Source organism: Telopea speciosissima, chromosome 5 (genome assembly GCF_018873765.1).
Source record: "Telopea speciosissima isolate NSW1024214 ecotype Mountain lineage chromosome 5, Tspe_v1, whole genome shotgun sequence".
Classification (NCBI taxonomy): domain Eukaryota; kingdom Viridiplantae; phylum Streptophyta; class Magnoliopsida; order Proteales; family Proteaceae; genus Telopea; species Telopea speciosissima.
The window spans coordinates 7,727,869-7,744,541 of NC_057920.1; positions in this window are offsets into that span (position 1 = coordinate 7,727,869).

A 16,673-nucleotide genomic window follows, 5' to 3' on the forward strand; every position below is an offset into this window, starting at 1 on the left:
TGAGTGTAATTAGATATTCTTCTCAATGTAAGGTTGTTTGTCTCAAGTTGAGAGACACAACAGATTACACCAAATCGTGTTTGAACTTTGCCTCCCTTGGAGCTCTTTTTTTTTTTTTAAACCTGAATATTACCTGGGACCCGGGCTGGCCCCTAAGCTTTTATTAGAAACATGAGAACCAATAAAGAATACAGGGGGGGACATTCCGCCTTACCCTAACCCACGGTCTCAAAAGGACACTCCACTCAGGACAGTCTAAACTCCCCATACAAGCAAAAAAGAAACTTAACATCCTAGGATAGGCAAACCAGCCTTGTCTTCACTAATAATTTTTTGGAGCTGTCCCACCGGCATGCTCCCTGGCTGAAAACTGGCAGATGTCTCCGTATCACAGGAATAGTTGGCTAACCAGTCAGCTGCTCTGTTGCTTTCTCGGTATGCAAACACTACACGGGCCCTTGTAGATGCCACTAACTCTTGAATCTCCTTGTAATAGTACCATCCACCCCACAGGCTGCACCTCTTCTCCTGAACTACCTTGACAGTAGCCTCAGAATCACAGTTGACTACCACATCCTGCAAGCCCAACAACTTGCACAAACTCAGCCCATCCCTTAAAGCCCGTAGCTCTGCCAGTGAATTAGTGCACGGCCCGTAAAAATTAGCAAAAGCAGCCCGGACCTCCCCCTGTATGCACCTAATGATCCCTCCTCCACCTCCTAGACCCGGGTTACCCCGACAGGCGCCATCCACATTCAGCTTTACCGAAACAGAAGGGGGGCACCAGTAAACCGGCATGGGGCGCTTTGTCCTGAGAGCAAGTACCGACAAGCCAAGATACTCCAAAATCAAGCCCTCCCTTGCCGAAGTGCGATTGCCTACCTTGGCCGGGTAGGGCAGTTCCCTCACCCAGGCTTTGATACACTCAACAATTGAGGTAGTTGTCCGTCTTATCCCCCCATGCCTTCTGTTGTTTCTCTCCTTCCAGAGTTCCCAAATGATCAGAGATGGAAGGATCCCTGTAATATAAGCAATGAGGCTATGGCAGCCCGCCAGTCCTTGCCAATAGATCAGCCTACTTCTAGCATCTTGGGTGGGGAGGAGGGCAATGTCAAACACTCTGGAGAAATGGTCCCATACTCTAGTCGCCGTGGCACCCTGCACCAAGCAATGATCCGTTGTCTCTCTTTGGGGCCTTCTACAGCAAAAGCATTTTGAAGCTAGTGGGATACCCAGCGCCATTAGTGAGTCATCAGTGGGTATTTTTCCATTCAACAGCTGCCATGAGAAAAAGCCTATTTTTACCGGGAGTATCTGGTTCCAAAGCCATTTCGCATAGGCAACCGTAGGCGCCCCTCCCCTTACCACATTCCAAACAGCCTTGGTAGAGAACCTGCCATTTACTGCATGGAGTCCAAACCAACACATCCTCGCAGTCCGACAAGATGAACGAACCTGACAAGATATGCTCTCTAATATGATCTGAATCAATGCTACCTACCACCTCCTGCCTCCAGGAACCGTCTGCGGCCATGGCATCTTTGACCCGCAGCCCCACATCAACTACTAGGCCGTTATCCACCGTGTCTAAAAGTGGGCCAAAACCTGTCCAGTTGTCCAGCCAGAAAAGAATGTTACCTGCCCCTAGTAACCATCTGGAGTTACTCAACAGTAGGTCTTTGTGAGCCAAAGTGTGCCGCCAAGATTTCGAACCAGTCACAGCCGTCTCTGCAAGTGCCACATGCTGATTTTTAAAAAACTTGGCTTTAAAAAATTCACTCCATAAAGATTGCTCCCCAAGTACCCTCCACAACCCTTTTAGCCTTAGTGAAAGGCCAACATCCTCCAGCAACCTGATTCCCAAACCACCTTCCTCAGCCGGTCTGCATACTCTGCCAACTGGGTGAAACATAAAAGTGATGTCCATGTTGCATTTACAAATTTCTATGAGTTAGTGTATACCCAATTTCAAACCCGGATCCAAATTGTTCGTTCTGACAAAGGTGGGGAGTATATGTATAGTGGTTTGGAAACCTTTTTTTCTGACCATGGCATTATTCATCAGGTGGCCTGTGTTGATACCCCACAACAAAATGGGGTGGCTGAAAGAAAAAATCGCCACCTTCTTGAAGTGGCTAGGTCCCTTTGGTTTACCATACATGTTCCCAAAACTTTTTGGTCTGATGCACAACTCACTGCTGTCTTTCTTATTAATCGCATGCCGTCTAGTGTCTTACAATTTCAAGTTCCTCTTGATGTCCTACCCTCACGGTCTTCTTCATTCTCTCTCCCTCCAAAGGTGTTTGGTTGTATTTGTTATGTACATGTTAGCAAATCTACCAGAACTAAATTGGATCCTAAGGCTCTAAAGTGCATCTTTCTCGGGTATTCCTCCACCTCCAAAGGATATAAATGCTATCATCCTCCCACTCGTCGGTGGCTTCTCTCCAAAGATGTCCGTTTCTTTGAAACCATACCTTTTTTTCAGTCACCTCTTCAGGGGGAGTGTTCATCGCTTGGTGGTGGTATTGCAGGTGAAGAGGTTCCCGAGTCTGTCTCACTTCCTATCTCCTATCCTGTTCCTATTTCACCTTTTCAGATTGACAAGAGGAAAGAGAAGTTACATTGAGGGGAGCCTTGTATAGAGAATGTAGTTGAGGGGAGCATCCTTGTGTACGGGGAACAGAGAACAAGGGAGCTACTGGTGTATACGAAAGAAAGGAGAAATCCTGCTTCATGGCTGCCTATAAAGAAGACCTGCCAAAATCCTTCTTCATCACCTCATCCTGAGTCTCCATCCATCGAGACAGGTATACCTTCTTCTACTCCTATATCCTCAGACTTGGACCTTCCTATTGCCCACCGCAAGGGAACTCGGGCATGTACTAATCCCATTGCCAAGTTTGTTTCCTATGATTTTATTTCCCTTACAGGTATAGCCTTCTCTGTAGCTATCTCCTCCATGTCTATTCCCAGGAATGTAGCAGAGGCTATGGCAGATCCAAAATGGAGAGAAGCACTGAACACAGAGATGTTGGCACTTGAGAAGAATCATACTTGGGACCTTGTTGAGCTCCCTAAAGGGAGAGTCCCTGTTGGGTGCAGATGGGTATTCACAGTCAAGTTCAAGTCTGATGGTACCGTGGAGAGATATAAGGCAAGACTTATCGCTAAGGGTTATACACAGGTGTATGGCATTGACTTTCAGGAAACCTTTGCTCCAGTGGCCAAGCACAACTCCATCCGGGTACTTCTCTCAATGGCAGCAAATCTTGATTGGCCTTTGTACCAACTGGATGTGAAGAATGCATTCTTACATGGCGACCTAAAAGAAGAAGTGTATGTGCATCCTCCTCCTGGGTTCAAACATATTGGTGACAGTGGGAAAGTGTGTCGTCTTAGGAAGGCTCTTTATGGACTCAAACAGTCTCCTAAGGCTTGGTTTGAGAGATTTAGACAAGCTCTCCTGCAAAACGGATATACTCAAAGTCAAGCTGATCACACATTGTTTATACAAAGGAAGGACAACACTATTACGGCTCTAATTGTTTATGTTGATGACATTGTGGTCACGGGAAACAGTGAAGCCGAAATCTCAAAGCTTAAACTTTACTTGTCTTGACAGTTTGAGATCAAGGACCTCGGTCCATTGAAGTATTTCCTGAGGATTGAGGTTTCTAGATCTAAGCAAGGGATCAATGTTTGTCAAAGGAAGTTTGTTCTTGATCTTCTTACAGAGATAGGCTACTTGGGATGTAAACTAGTCTCCTCCCCCATTGAGCAGAATCACAGACTAAGGGAAGATTGTGGTGAACCGCTTGTGGATGCTGAAAAATACCAGAGATTAGTGGGCAAGCTAATCTACCTTTCCCTCACCAGAGCTGACATTGCCTATGCTGTGGGAGTGGTGAATCAGTTTATGCATGCACCCAAGGTGGGACATCTTGATGCAGTTTACAGGATCCTCAGGTACTTGAAGTCATGTCCTGGAAAGGGTCTTCTCTTTTCTAGGAATGGTCACTTGAGAATTGAAGTATATCTGAGATGCGATTGGGCCGGGTCTATTTCTCGATGAAGATCCACCTCCCATCTTGTACATTTGTTGGGGAAACTTAGTCACCTGGAGAAGCAAGAAGCAACTGTGGTAGCTAGGTCAAGTCTTGAAGCAGAATTTAGGGCCATGGCTCATAGTGTGTGTGAAATCTTGTGGTTGAAGAAGCTTGTCCAAGAATTGGGGTTTGAGACGACAGAACCTATGAGTCTATACTATGACAACAAGGCAGCCATAAGTATTGCACATAATCCGGTCCAACATGACCGGACAAAGCATGTTGAGGTTGACAGGCACTTCATCAAGGAGAAGATAGAGTCTAAGACTATTTGTACCCCTTTTGTGAAGACAAGTGAACAAGTGGCAGACATATTCACCAAAGGACTTAGTTCTCATCACTTCAGTTTTATGTTAGACAAGCTGGGTATGTATGACATATACCACCCCGCTTGAGGGGGAGTGTTAAGAGTACTTAGTTTCAGGGGTATATTTGTACTTAGACACTTACTTATGTATTTTATGTGCTATTTGTATTAGGCTAAGGGCCTAAGTGTAATTAGATATTCTTCTCAATATAAGGCTGTTTGTTTCAAGTTGAGAGACATAACAGATTACACCAAATCGTGTTTGAACTTTGCCTCCCTTGGAGCTTTTCTTCTCTCTTCTCTTTCTCCTCTAAAACCTAATAGTCGGCTACATGGATCCTTGCAAAACAGAGTAAAAGAAAATGAAAAAAGAAAAGAAAATAAGAGGAAAGAGGAACAGCCTAAGAAGTCAAAAAATCTCAGCTAGATCAGGTCGGTAACATGGATCTTGGCCCTCCAATAGGCTCTATCCGAGGTCATACTTAGTACAAGACCCAGACTACTCATTCCTTACAACCTCTGCTATGGTCATTTTAGGCCTACCCCTAGATCTCCTTCAATCGGGATCAGATCACTCCTCCGTACTCAGCCTTATCCCAACTGAATGGGGTTGGCTACATGGATCCTTGCACAACAGAGTAAAAAAACATAAAAAAAAGAAAAGAAAGTAAGAGGAAAGAGGCACAGCCCAAGAAGTCAAAAAATCTCAGCTAGATCAGGTCGGCAACATGGATCCTGACCCTCCAATAGGCTCTATCCGAGGTCATACTTGGTACAAGACCCAGACTACTCATGTCATTCCTCACAACCTCTCCTATGGTCATTTTCAGCCTGCCCCTAGATCTCCTTCAATCCGGATCAGATCACTCCTCCGTACTGAGGCATCCTAAGGCCACTGCTGAACATGGCCATACCACCTCAAATGAGATTCTCGAAGCTTGTCATTGATCGGGGCAACTCCCTAATCAACTCTTTTTTTTTTTTTTTAGAAACCCAAATATTACCTGGGACCCGGGCCAGCCCCTAGAATTTTATTAATATCCAAAAAGAATGAAAGAATACAAGGGGAGGACATGCCACTTTACCCCTAACCCAGAAGACAAGATATAAACACAAGAACCTGGGAGCTACATTATGAGAACTGGCAAACCAGCCCTGTCTTCCTGAAGGATACGCTGGAACTCTCCGAGTGGCAGATTGTCATGCCTAAAAGTAGTGGAAGACCCTGAATCACAGGTGCGATTAGCCAACCAATCGGCAGCCCTATTGCTCTCTCTATACGCAAAAGAAACACAAAGCCTGACCAACCCAATCAGCTCCAAGGCTTCCTGAAACCAGTAGTAGCCCCTCCATAAATTACACCTCTTAAGGTTAACCATGCTCACAGTGGAACTTGAGTCGGAGTTAATCACAACCTCAGAAAGGCCTAAGTCACAACACAACTTCAAACCATCTCTCAAAGCTCGAAGATCAGCAATGGAGTTCATGCAGGCACCGTAGAAGTTAGAAAAGGCTGCCAAAACTAACCCCTCCGTGTTCCTTAAAACTCCTCCCCCTCCACCTACACCTAGGTTCCCTCTACACGCACCATCCACATTCAATTTCACCGACACAAAAGGCGGGCACCAATAAACAGGAAGAGGACGAATCAGCCTAGGAGAAGGAGCCGAGATCCCAAGAGCACGAAGAATCTACCCACCTCTAACCGAGGAGGCTCTGCTAATCTTGGGAGGCAAAGGAAGACGATTCACCCAAACCTTAATGCACTCAATAATACTCGCCGTCGATCTCATCCTTTCCCCGTGACTTCTGTTGCACCTCTCCTTCCAGAGCTCCCAAACAATCAAAGAAGGCAAAAACCCTGTAATATAGTCACTGAGACTCCTGCAGCTAGCTGATTCGTGTCAAAGCAAAATATGGCTTCTGAAATCCTAAGCATGGATAAACGCCACATCAAAAATCCTCGAAAAGAATCTCCACACCTTGGAAGCCATCCCACCAGACATAAGACAATGGTCTGTTGACTCTCTCCTTGAACTCCCACAACAATTGCACTTCGACGCCAGGGGCACACCAACAGCCATCAAGGACTCATCTGTAGGTATCATCCCATTAAGGAGCTGCCACGTGAAGAAAGCAATCTTTGTGGGCAAAGTCTGATTCCAAATCCATCTGGAATAGGAAAAATCGGCGAGCTACAGCTCACCTCATTCCAGACTGACTTCATTGAGAAACGACCATCACTAGAGGGAGTCCAAACTAGCCGGTCCTCATCATCCGAAAGAGAAAAGTTACCATTTAGAATACACTGTCTTACTCCATCAGAGTCTATTTGGAGTAAAATATTCTGGTTCCAAACGCCATTTACCCCCATCACATCATTAGCACGAAGAGCTGTATCAGCCTATAGGCCATTGTCCACATAGTCAACCAACGGCCCCATCCCTAACCAGTCATCCAGCCAGAAGAGAAAGTCACCTGTGCCAACCAGCCACCTAGACTTGGCTAGCAGACCATCCTTACATGCCAAAGCATTTCTTCAAGACTTCGAGCCGACACCATTCGGCAATGCCAAGGTAATATGGCAGTTCTTCAGTAACTTTGCCTTGAAAAAGTCACTCCAAAGCGAGTGATCCGACATGACTCTCCATAGGCCTTTAAGCCTAAGAGAGAGGCCAACCTCCTCCAACAGTCTGACCCCCAACCCTCCTTCCTCAAGAGGCCTGCAAACCTTATGCCAACTCACCTAGTGCCTGTGCTTTCCCCACTCCGACCTGCCCCAGAGAAATCAGCCAAAATTCCATAGTTCCGACAAAAGAAAGCCTTAGGAGGCTCCAAAGTAGCAAGCACATGGATGGGGATAGAGGACAAAACATGTCGCAAGAGGGTAATGCATCCCCCAAAAGACAACAGCTTACCCTTCCACCCTGCTTCTTATTTTACCAACCAAGTCATCAAAGAAGCAGATTTTTAGCCGCCCCGTGTGAAGAGGAGCCCCCATATAAGTAAGTTGTAGAGACCGTCTCGTGAAACCTGTAACCGCTCCCACCATACGAGCCCTAGCTCCCGAGACTTTGTCACCCAAAATGAAGCAACTTTACTGTTTATTGACCAGCTGCCCCGAAAAAACTTCATAACTGCTAATAAAACCAAGAATCTGCTTCAAAGAACTTTTTAAACCCCTGGTAAAGATGATGGTATCTTCTGCAAATAAACAATGAGAGATGCCTGGGCACCCCCACGGGAGACTAAAGTAAGCTGCACGCCCTTCGACAAACAGATTCTTGATGCCTCTGCTGAGAACTTCTTCTGCCAAGATAAAGAGAGCAGGAGATAAAGGATCCCCTTGGCGTACACCCCAGGTCGATTTGAAGAAACCGGACGCATTACCCCCCATCACAATGGAGAACCAGTAATTCTCCATACTTTCCTGATTAAACTTATCCAAGCCTCGGCAAAGCCAAACCTCGAAAGCACCAAATAGAGGAACTTCCACTCCAGACGGTCATAGGCCTTAGCCATATCCAGCTTGAGGACAACATTACCACCCTGAGCCTTTCTGTTCAATTCCTGTGTGACCTCTTGAACAATGGAGATGCTGTCATGAATGCATCTCCCCTATACAAAAGCACCCTTTTCTTCTGCTACCAAGGAGGGAAGAAAACCAGCCAGCCTGGACACAATAATCTTGGTAATAATCTTATAAGAAAAATTGCAAAGACTGATGGGGCGTAGATCAGACATTACCTCAGGGCAATCCCTCTTAGGAATGAGCACGAGGTTAGCAGAAGTATAGCTTCTCGAGAGCGGCCCCCCTGCAAAAAAAGTCACTAACTGCTGCCCAGATATCATTGCAAATCACATCCCAGCAGGATGTGAAAAACCAACCAGAGAAACCATCCGGGCCTGGGGCACTATCGCATGACAGCGAGAAAACCGCCATTTTCACCTCCTCTAAAGAGGGCAAAGCCAGCAAATAAATGTTTTCCTCCCCCGTCACAACCTGGGGAATAAAAGAGAGCAGCTCCTCATCCACAACACAGCCTTGAGAAGCAAAAATTTCCGTAAAGTGACTCATTGCTACCGTTTGCACCCCTTCCTGACTTGTGATCTAAGAGCCATCACTTGATCGTATTTTGCGGATCTCCCCATGCCTTCTACGGACATTGACCATGGAGTAGAAAAACTTGGTGTTTCTATCCCCTTCTTTCAACCAAGAAATTCTGGATTCTCCAAGACGTTTCTGGTCTCCACTAGGGCCTCAACAGACTGAGTGTCTGCAGTCTGGTTAGCAGCCACTTCCGCCCTGCTAACCACATCCTCCGCATCTTTGACTTTTTGGTGGATATTGCCAAACACCTCCCTGTTCCAAGTACGTAAAGAATAACGAAGACGTTTAAGCTTTAAAAACAGAATCACGAGAGGAGAGCCGACGACAGGAACCTCCCATTGACTCTTCACAAACTCCTGAAAATTTGGATGAAACAACCACATTTGCTGGAATTTAAAACCAGAATAGGAATGGTTGCGAGAAGCAAAGCAGGAAAGCCACAAAGGTGCATGATCTGAACAAGCTCTGTTTAAATGGGACACCTCACACCTGGGAAACCCTGCCAACCAGGCCGAGTTAACCAGAAAGGGATCCAGCCTGGCCAGAACCCTCCTTGCACCACTCTGATTATTAGACCAAGTGAACATATTGCCCACGTAACCCACATTAAGGAGACCTGCATTACTAACAGAATCTCCAAACTCATCCATAGACATCGAGTAGGCAGGCCTTCCACCTATCTTATCCTGAGGCAACAGAATTGCATTAAAATCACCACCAACAGCCCAGGGAAGGCCGGAGGTAATGGAAAACTGATACAGAGCCTCCCACATATCTCTTCTCTCCACCACTGTGCACAAACCATGTACAAAAGTGATATGGCAACGAATAGAGCTGGCCATCAGACAATCAAGTGTAACAAACTGGCGGTTCTCCACCGTAACATGTACCTGCGTTGTTGCCCTCCAAAAAATCCAGATTCTCTTCGTTAGAAACATTGAGTCCAGACCAAATCCTTCTCAAGATCAAACGCACCTTGGATGGCTGCACCTTAGGTTTAGTAATAGCAACAATGTCTGCCGTATGCAAATTAATTAGAGTTTTCAGACGCCTAGAAGTAGGCTTATTCCCAACCCCTCTTGCATTCCAAAATAAACAATTCATGTGGAGGTTGTAGCACGTGAGTCCACCGGTCCCATTGACCTAGTAATGCGGCACTGATTTCCACCTTGCGCCGGTCGAGCACCCTTCTTTTTTATTTTTTTGTTACCCAAGAGGTCCCACCGAGCACTCTTTGGTAAGCAAGTAGTCTTAGGCAATTTCCTTTTATAAACAATGACCGCACTGACCGTGGCAGGCCGGGACCCGCCCTCCACAATGGGGAGGTCTAAGGGGGCTGTAGAGATCCCCTCCCCCAACCTCCCAAGAGTTCTACGAATTCTCCCCCCTAGAGAAGCCTGAAAGGCTTTAAAGCTCTCCAGTAAGGCAACACGATCAACTTGGGCAAATTGTACCCTGTCCACCTGCAGATCATCTTTACAGCTGAAACTTCTAGATCTTCCCTCAAAATAAGGTGAGGAACAACCATCCACAGACTGAGAACAGTCTGCCATACAGACACCAATGCTGCCCTCTTCACTACCTTCCTCACAGATAGTTTCCAGACATACCCGCATATGCACAACACTCGTCCTGTCCCCAAAACCAACAAACTCCCAAAATCAGCTCTTACACGATCATTCCTTACTTTATCCTTCGGTATATATGTACATAACCCCCGTTTTATGTACTTTATGTGTCATTTGTATAAGGCCAAGGGCCTGAGTGTAATTATATATTCTTTTCAATATAAGCATGTTAGTCTCTTGTTTTGAGACATAACACACCAAACCAAACCAAAACCGTGGCTGCTCTCTTCAGCTTTCTTCTCTTCTCCTTCTTGCACTCTAAAAGATAACATGGTATCAGAGCATTGATCCTGCTGTTCGAAGGTCTGATTAGGTTATCTTCTCCAACTTGTTTCTCTCTTGTTTGGAAACCAAATGGAGTGCTTCTTAGTGCTTTAGTTTCGTTTGGGGGCCCTCTTTGATCCCCTTGGCTCCTCTTAAGCCTTCTGCAAGCATCCATTCATCCACAAGAGATCTCGGTTTGGCTGTTCTGCCCAGAATTTCCGCTAGCTAGAGTCTAGATTGGCACCTGCTCTTCAATAGAGCCTTGTTTGGCCATTGTTTATGGTTCATTTGCATCGTTTTTTGGTAAGGAGCACTACTCATCTTTACTCCGCTGCTGTTTGAGTATTTTCTGAAGATCTACAAGTGTTTCTAGCTTTTTTTGGCTATTGTTTGCCCTGTTTTGTGCTACTGTTTTGAGAGAAATCTGTTTGCTTGGAGTACTGCTGTTTACATCTTCTAAGTGGTTGATTTAAGATCAAATATGGGTGAGAAAAATGTTGAAACACCCTTGCCCCTTGTGGAAACAGCTCCTTCTCTCCCTTCTTCCTTTGAGAGCCCCAATATCCAACTTCCTATTGCCAAGCTTGAGAACCACAACTATTTGGATTGGTCCCGATCCATGAAATTGATTATTCGGTGTAGGGGGAAGATGGGATACATCAATGGCAGCATCAAGGCTCCCCTCCCTACCGACCAAGGATACTCCAAATGGGACACTGAGAATTCTCTTGTGATGGCCTGGCTTCTTTTCTCAATGAAGCCTGAGATTGGGAGAAGATTTATGAGCAAGGAGACTGCCAAAGACATTTCGGACAGTGTGGCCCGTAATTTTGATCGAGTTGGGGACTCTACAAAGGTGTACCAACTTCTCCAACAGATTGTTAGCTTGCGCCAGGGTGATAGAAGCATCTCTGACTACTATAGTCTTGTTGTGGGCCTGTGGGAGGAGTATGATCACTATAGAGATCTTCAGCTGTGTCCTGATGATGAGGTCAAAGTGCACCGGTTGTTTGAGAAAGAGAGGGTCTTATTTGTCCTTGGAGGCCTTAATTCTGATTTTGAACCTCTTAGGGTACAAATCCTTGGCCGCCCAAGTCTTCCCTCACTGGAGGAGGTGTGTGGATATCTACAGAGTGAGGAGACCCGTAGGGGTGTCATGGGGACTGCTCCCACTATTGAGCACTCTGTTCTGGTCCTCAGGACTCCACTAAGGGAGCTGATAAGGGGGCTGCTAAGGGAGCTGCGAAGGGCCGCTTCTTATGTGACCATTGTGGCAAATCTGGGCATAAGAAGGACTTTTGTTGGGATCTCCATGGGAAGCCTCCTTCTGGTTCCTCTGGGGGACTGAAAGGGCAGCGGAAGAAGGGACCTAAGGCTTATGTTGGAGTCCTTAAATCTGATCCCTCCTCTCTTTCCAAAGAAGACATTGCTGCATTTCGTCGGATTGTGGGCCATCTGGATGGTTCCTCTGCTCCTCCTACATCCACTGCATTGCAGGCCTCTTCCTCCTCCGGTATTACACCTTGGGTCATTGACTCAGGTGCCACGGATCATATGACTGGTAGGTCTCAGCTGTATAACTCCTATTTTGTTTGTTCTGGGAAAGATAAGGTAAAAATTGCTGATGGTTTCTTTTCTTCTATTTCTGGTAAGGGAGATATCCAGGTTGCACCACTTTTACCCTTGAAGTCTGTCTTTCATGTTCCCAACTTTGCCACTAACCTTCTTTCAGTTAGCCAATTGACTAAATCTTTGAACTGCTTTGTCACCTTCTTTCCTACCCATTGTCTCTTTCAGGATTTGGTGACGAGGAGGGTGATTGGCAGTGGTCGTGAAGCTAATGGCTTATATGTTTTGGAGACTGGTGCTTCCCCTGTTGTGCAAGCTCAGTCCTATGTTTGTGGGCAAGAAGGTGGACGTACTTAGGAGGATATTTTGCTTTGGCATCGTCGTTTGGGGCACCTTTCCTTTTCTATTATGAGGAAATTGTTGCCACATTTATTTACTTCTTTTCCTGTCACTCATGTTTTTCATTGTGAACCTTATCTATTTGCCAAGAGTTGTAAAACAGTTTATCCATCTATTGGAAATAGATCTACTTCACCTTTTCATCTTATTCATACTGATGTTTGGGGACCTTCCCCTGTTACCTCTTTGCGTGGCTTCCGCTACTTTGTTTCTTTCATTGATGACTATTCTCGGGTTACTTGGGTTTACCTTTTAAAACATAAGAGTGATATCTATATTGCATTTAAAAATTTTTATGAGTTAGTGTATACCCAATTTCACACTCGGATCCAAATTGTCCGCTCTAACAAAGGTGGGGAGTATATGTATAGTGGTTTGGAAACCTTTTTTTCTGACCATAGCATTATTCATCAGGTGGCCTGTGTTGATACCCCACAACAAAATGGGGTGGCTGAAAGGTAAAATCGCCATCTCCTTGAAGTGGCTAGATCCCTTTGGTTTACCATGCATGTCCCAAAAACCTTTTGGTCTGATGCCCTACTCACTGCTGTCTTTCTTATTAATCACATGCCTTCTAGTGTCTTGAACTTCAAGGTTCCTCTTGATGTTCTACCCTCAAGGTCTTCTTCTTTTTCTCTTCCTCCAAGGGTGTTTAGTTGTATTTGCTATGTATACATTAGCAAATCTGCCCGCACTAAATTGGATCCTAAGGCCCTAAAGTGCATCTTTCTTGGGTATTCCTCCACCTCCAAAGGGTATAAATGCTAACATCCTCCTACTCGTCGGTGGCTTCTCTCCAAAGATGTCCATTTCTTTGATACCATACCGTATTTTCAGTCACTTCTTCAGAGGGAGTGTTCATCTCTTGGTGGTGGTGTTGAGGGTGAAGACTTAGATCTTCCTATTGCTCACCGTAAGGGAACTCGGGCATGTACTAATCCCATTACCAAGTTTGTTTCTTATGATTCTATCTCCCTTACAGGTATAGCCTTCACTGTGGCTATCTCATCCATCTCTATTGCCAAAAATGTAGCAGAGGCTATGGCAGATCCAAAATGGAGAGAAGTAATGAACACAGAAATGTTGGCTCTTGAGAAGAATCACACTTGGGACCTTGTTGAATTCCCTAAAGGGAGAATCCCAGTTGGATGCAGATGGGTATTCACAATCAAGTTCAAATTTGATGGTACTGTGGAGAGGTACAAGGCAAGACTTGTTGCCAAGGGTTATACACAGGTATATGGCATTGACTATCAGGAAACCTTTGCTCTGGTGGCCAAGCATAACTCCATTTGTGTACTTCTCTCAATGGCTACAAATCTGGATTGGCCATTGTACCAGCTTGATGTAAAGAATGCATTCTTACATGGTGACTTAGAAGAAGTATATATGCACTCTCTTCCTGGTGACAATGGGAAAGTGTGTCGACTTAGGAAGGCTCTCTATGGACTCAAACAGTCTCCTAATGCTTGGTTTGAGAGGTTTAGACAAGCCCTCCTACAAAATGGGTATACTTAAAGTCAAGCTGATCACATTTTGTTTATACAAAGGAAGGGCAGCACTATTATAGCTCTCATTGTTTATGTTGATGACATTGTGGTCACGGGAAACAGTGAAGCTGAAATCTCAAAACTTAAGCTTTATTTGGCTCGGCAGTTTGAGATCAAAGATCTTGGTCCATTGAAGTATTTTCTGGGGATTGAAGTTTCAAGATCCAAGCAAGGGATCAATGTTTGCCAAAGGAAGTTTGTCCTTGATCTACTTACAGAGACAGGCTACTTAGGATGCAAACCAATCTCCTCCCCTATTGAACAGAATCACAAACTAGGGGAGGATTGTGGTGAACCTCTTGTGGATGCTGAAAAATATCAGAGATTAGTAGGCAAGCTAATCTATCTCTCCCTCGCCAGACCTGACATAACCTATGCTGTTGGAGTAGTGAGTCAGTTTATGCATGCACCTAAAGTGGGACATCTTGATGCAGTTTACAGGATCCTCAGGTATTTGAAGTCATGTCCTGGAAAGGGTCTTCTCTTCTCTAGGAATGGTTACTTGAGAACCGAAGTTTATACAAATGCTTATTAGGCCGGGTCTATTTCTGATAAAAGGTCCACCTCTAGATACTGTACTTTTGTTGGGGGAAACTTAGTCACCTGGAGAAGTAAGAAGCAACCTGTGGTAGCAAGGCCATGTGCTGAAGCAGAGTTTAGAGCCTTGGCTCATGGTGTGTGTGAAATCTTGTGGTTGAAGAAACTTGTTCAAGAATTGGGGTTTGAGACAACTGAGCCTATGAGTCTCTACTGCGGTAACAAGGCAGCAATAAGTATTGCCCACAATCCGGTTCAACATGACAGGACAAAGCATGTTGAGGTTGATAGACACTTTATCAAGGAGAAGATAGAATCTAAGACTATTTGTACTCCTTTTGTGAAGACAAATGAACAAGTGGCAGACATCTTCACCAAAGGACTTAGATCTCATCACTTCAGTTTTATGTTAGACAAGCTGGGTATGTATGACATATACCACCCAGCTTGAGGGGGAGTGTTAAGAATAGTTGTATCAGGGGTATATATGTACATAACCCCCGTTTTATGTACTTTATGTGTCATTTGTATAAGGCCAAGGGCCTGAGTGTAATTATATATTCTTTTCAATATAAGCATGTTAGTCTCTTGTTTTGAGACATAACACATCAAACCAAAACTGTGGCTGCTCTCTTCAGCTTTCTTCTCTTCTCCTTCTTGCACTCTAAAAGATAACACAACCCTCCCATGACCATGGTTAGAATATAAGAGACCACGTCCAGGAGCCTTCTTGATATATCGTAGAACCCGTATAACTGCATCCCAATATGATGACCGAGGAGCGGACAAAAACTGACTCAGTACACTAACAGGAAAGGAGATGCCAGGCCTAGTCACAGTCAAATAATTAAGTTTCCCTACAAGTTTCTGATACTTCTCAGAATCCTCAAGAACATCACCATCATCTGCCATAAGCTTCAAATTTGGATCCATAGGAGTATCTAGTAGTTTAGCGCCCAACAACCCTATCTCTGGAAGCAGGTCAAGAACATACTTCCGCTGTGAGACAAAAATTCCTTTTCGTGATTGAGCAACTTCAATGCCTAAAAAATATATCAATCTTCCCAGATCTTTAGTCTGAAACTGTTGTCCCAAATGTACTTTTAATTTCTCAATACCAGAAGAATCATCTCCTGTAATGACAATATCATCCACATAGGCTATCAAAAATATCCTTCCAGCATCCGATAGCCGGAAAACACCGAATGATCACTTTTAGATCGAGTCAGCCCAAACACCAACACAACATCAATAAATCGCCCAAACCACGCTCGAGGCAACTGTTTCAGCCCATACAATGATTTCATCGGCTTACACACCTTACCAGACTCCACCTGAGCAATAAACCCAGGAGGTTGCTCCATAAATATTTCCTTATGGAGATCACCATGTAAGAAGGCATTTTTCACATCTAGCTGAAATAAAGGCCAATGATGTGTAGTAGCTAAAGAAATCAATATGTGGATAGATGTAAGCTAGGCAACAGGAGAAAAAGTATCCAGGTAATCCACACCATATACCCGGGCATAACCCTTAGCAATGAGTCTGGCCTTCAAACGAGCTAAGGAACCATCAGGGTTGACCTTCACCACAAATATCCAGTGACAACGAATAGCAGACTTACCAGATGGTAAGGAAACAAGGTCCCATGTCTAATTCTCCTCCAGTGTAGATAATTCCTCAGTCATAGCAGCTCTCCACCCAGGACTAGACAAGGCCTCTACAATAGACTTAGGGATAGGATGACGCTCAACTGTAGACAAACAAGCAGTAAAACTAGAGGACAAACCAGAATAGGAAACAAAGTTAGAAATGGAATGTTGGGTACAACTCCGAACATCCTTATGATGAGCAATCGGAACATCTAAGTCAGAAACAACAAGAACAGCAGGAGAAGAGGAAGTACCAAGTGCAAGATCAAGATCTGCCGACAAAAAAGGGGTGGTAGAAGCATTCAACCGAGTGGTGTATCTCTCAAAAGGTGTAATACGTGGTGCAGCCTCGTTCGGAGTGCGAACTGAAACACAACACGAAGTTCTGGAGAAGTAGGAGGCAGAGCAGAAGACAAGGGAACCTGCAAACCAGGGAACTTTCGGCAACATATACGGGCAGATCATCATCCAAATCAGAAGAAACTATTGAAGACTCAACAGAAGGAGTAGACTCAAAGAAGATAACATCAGATGTCATAAAATATTT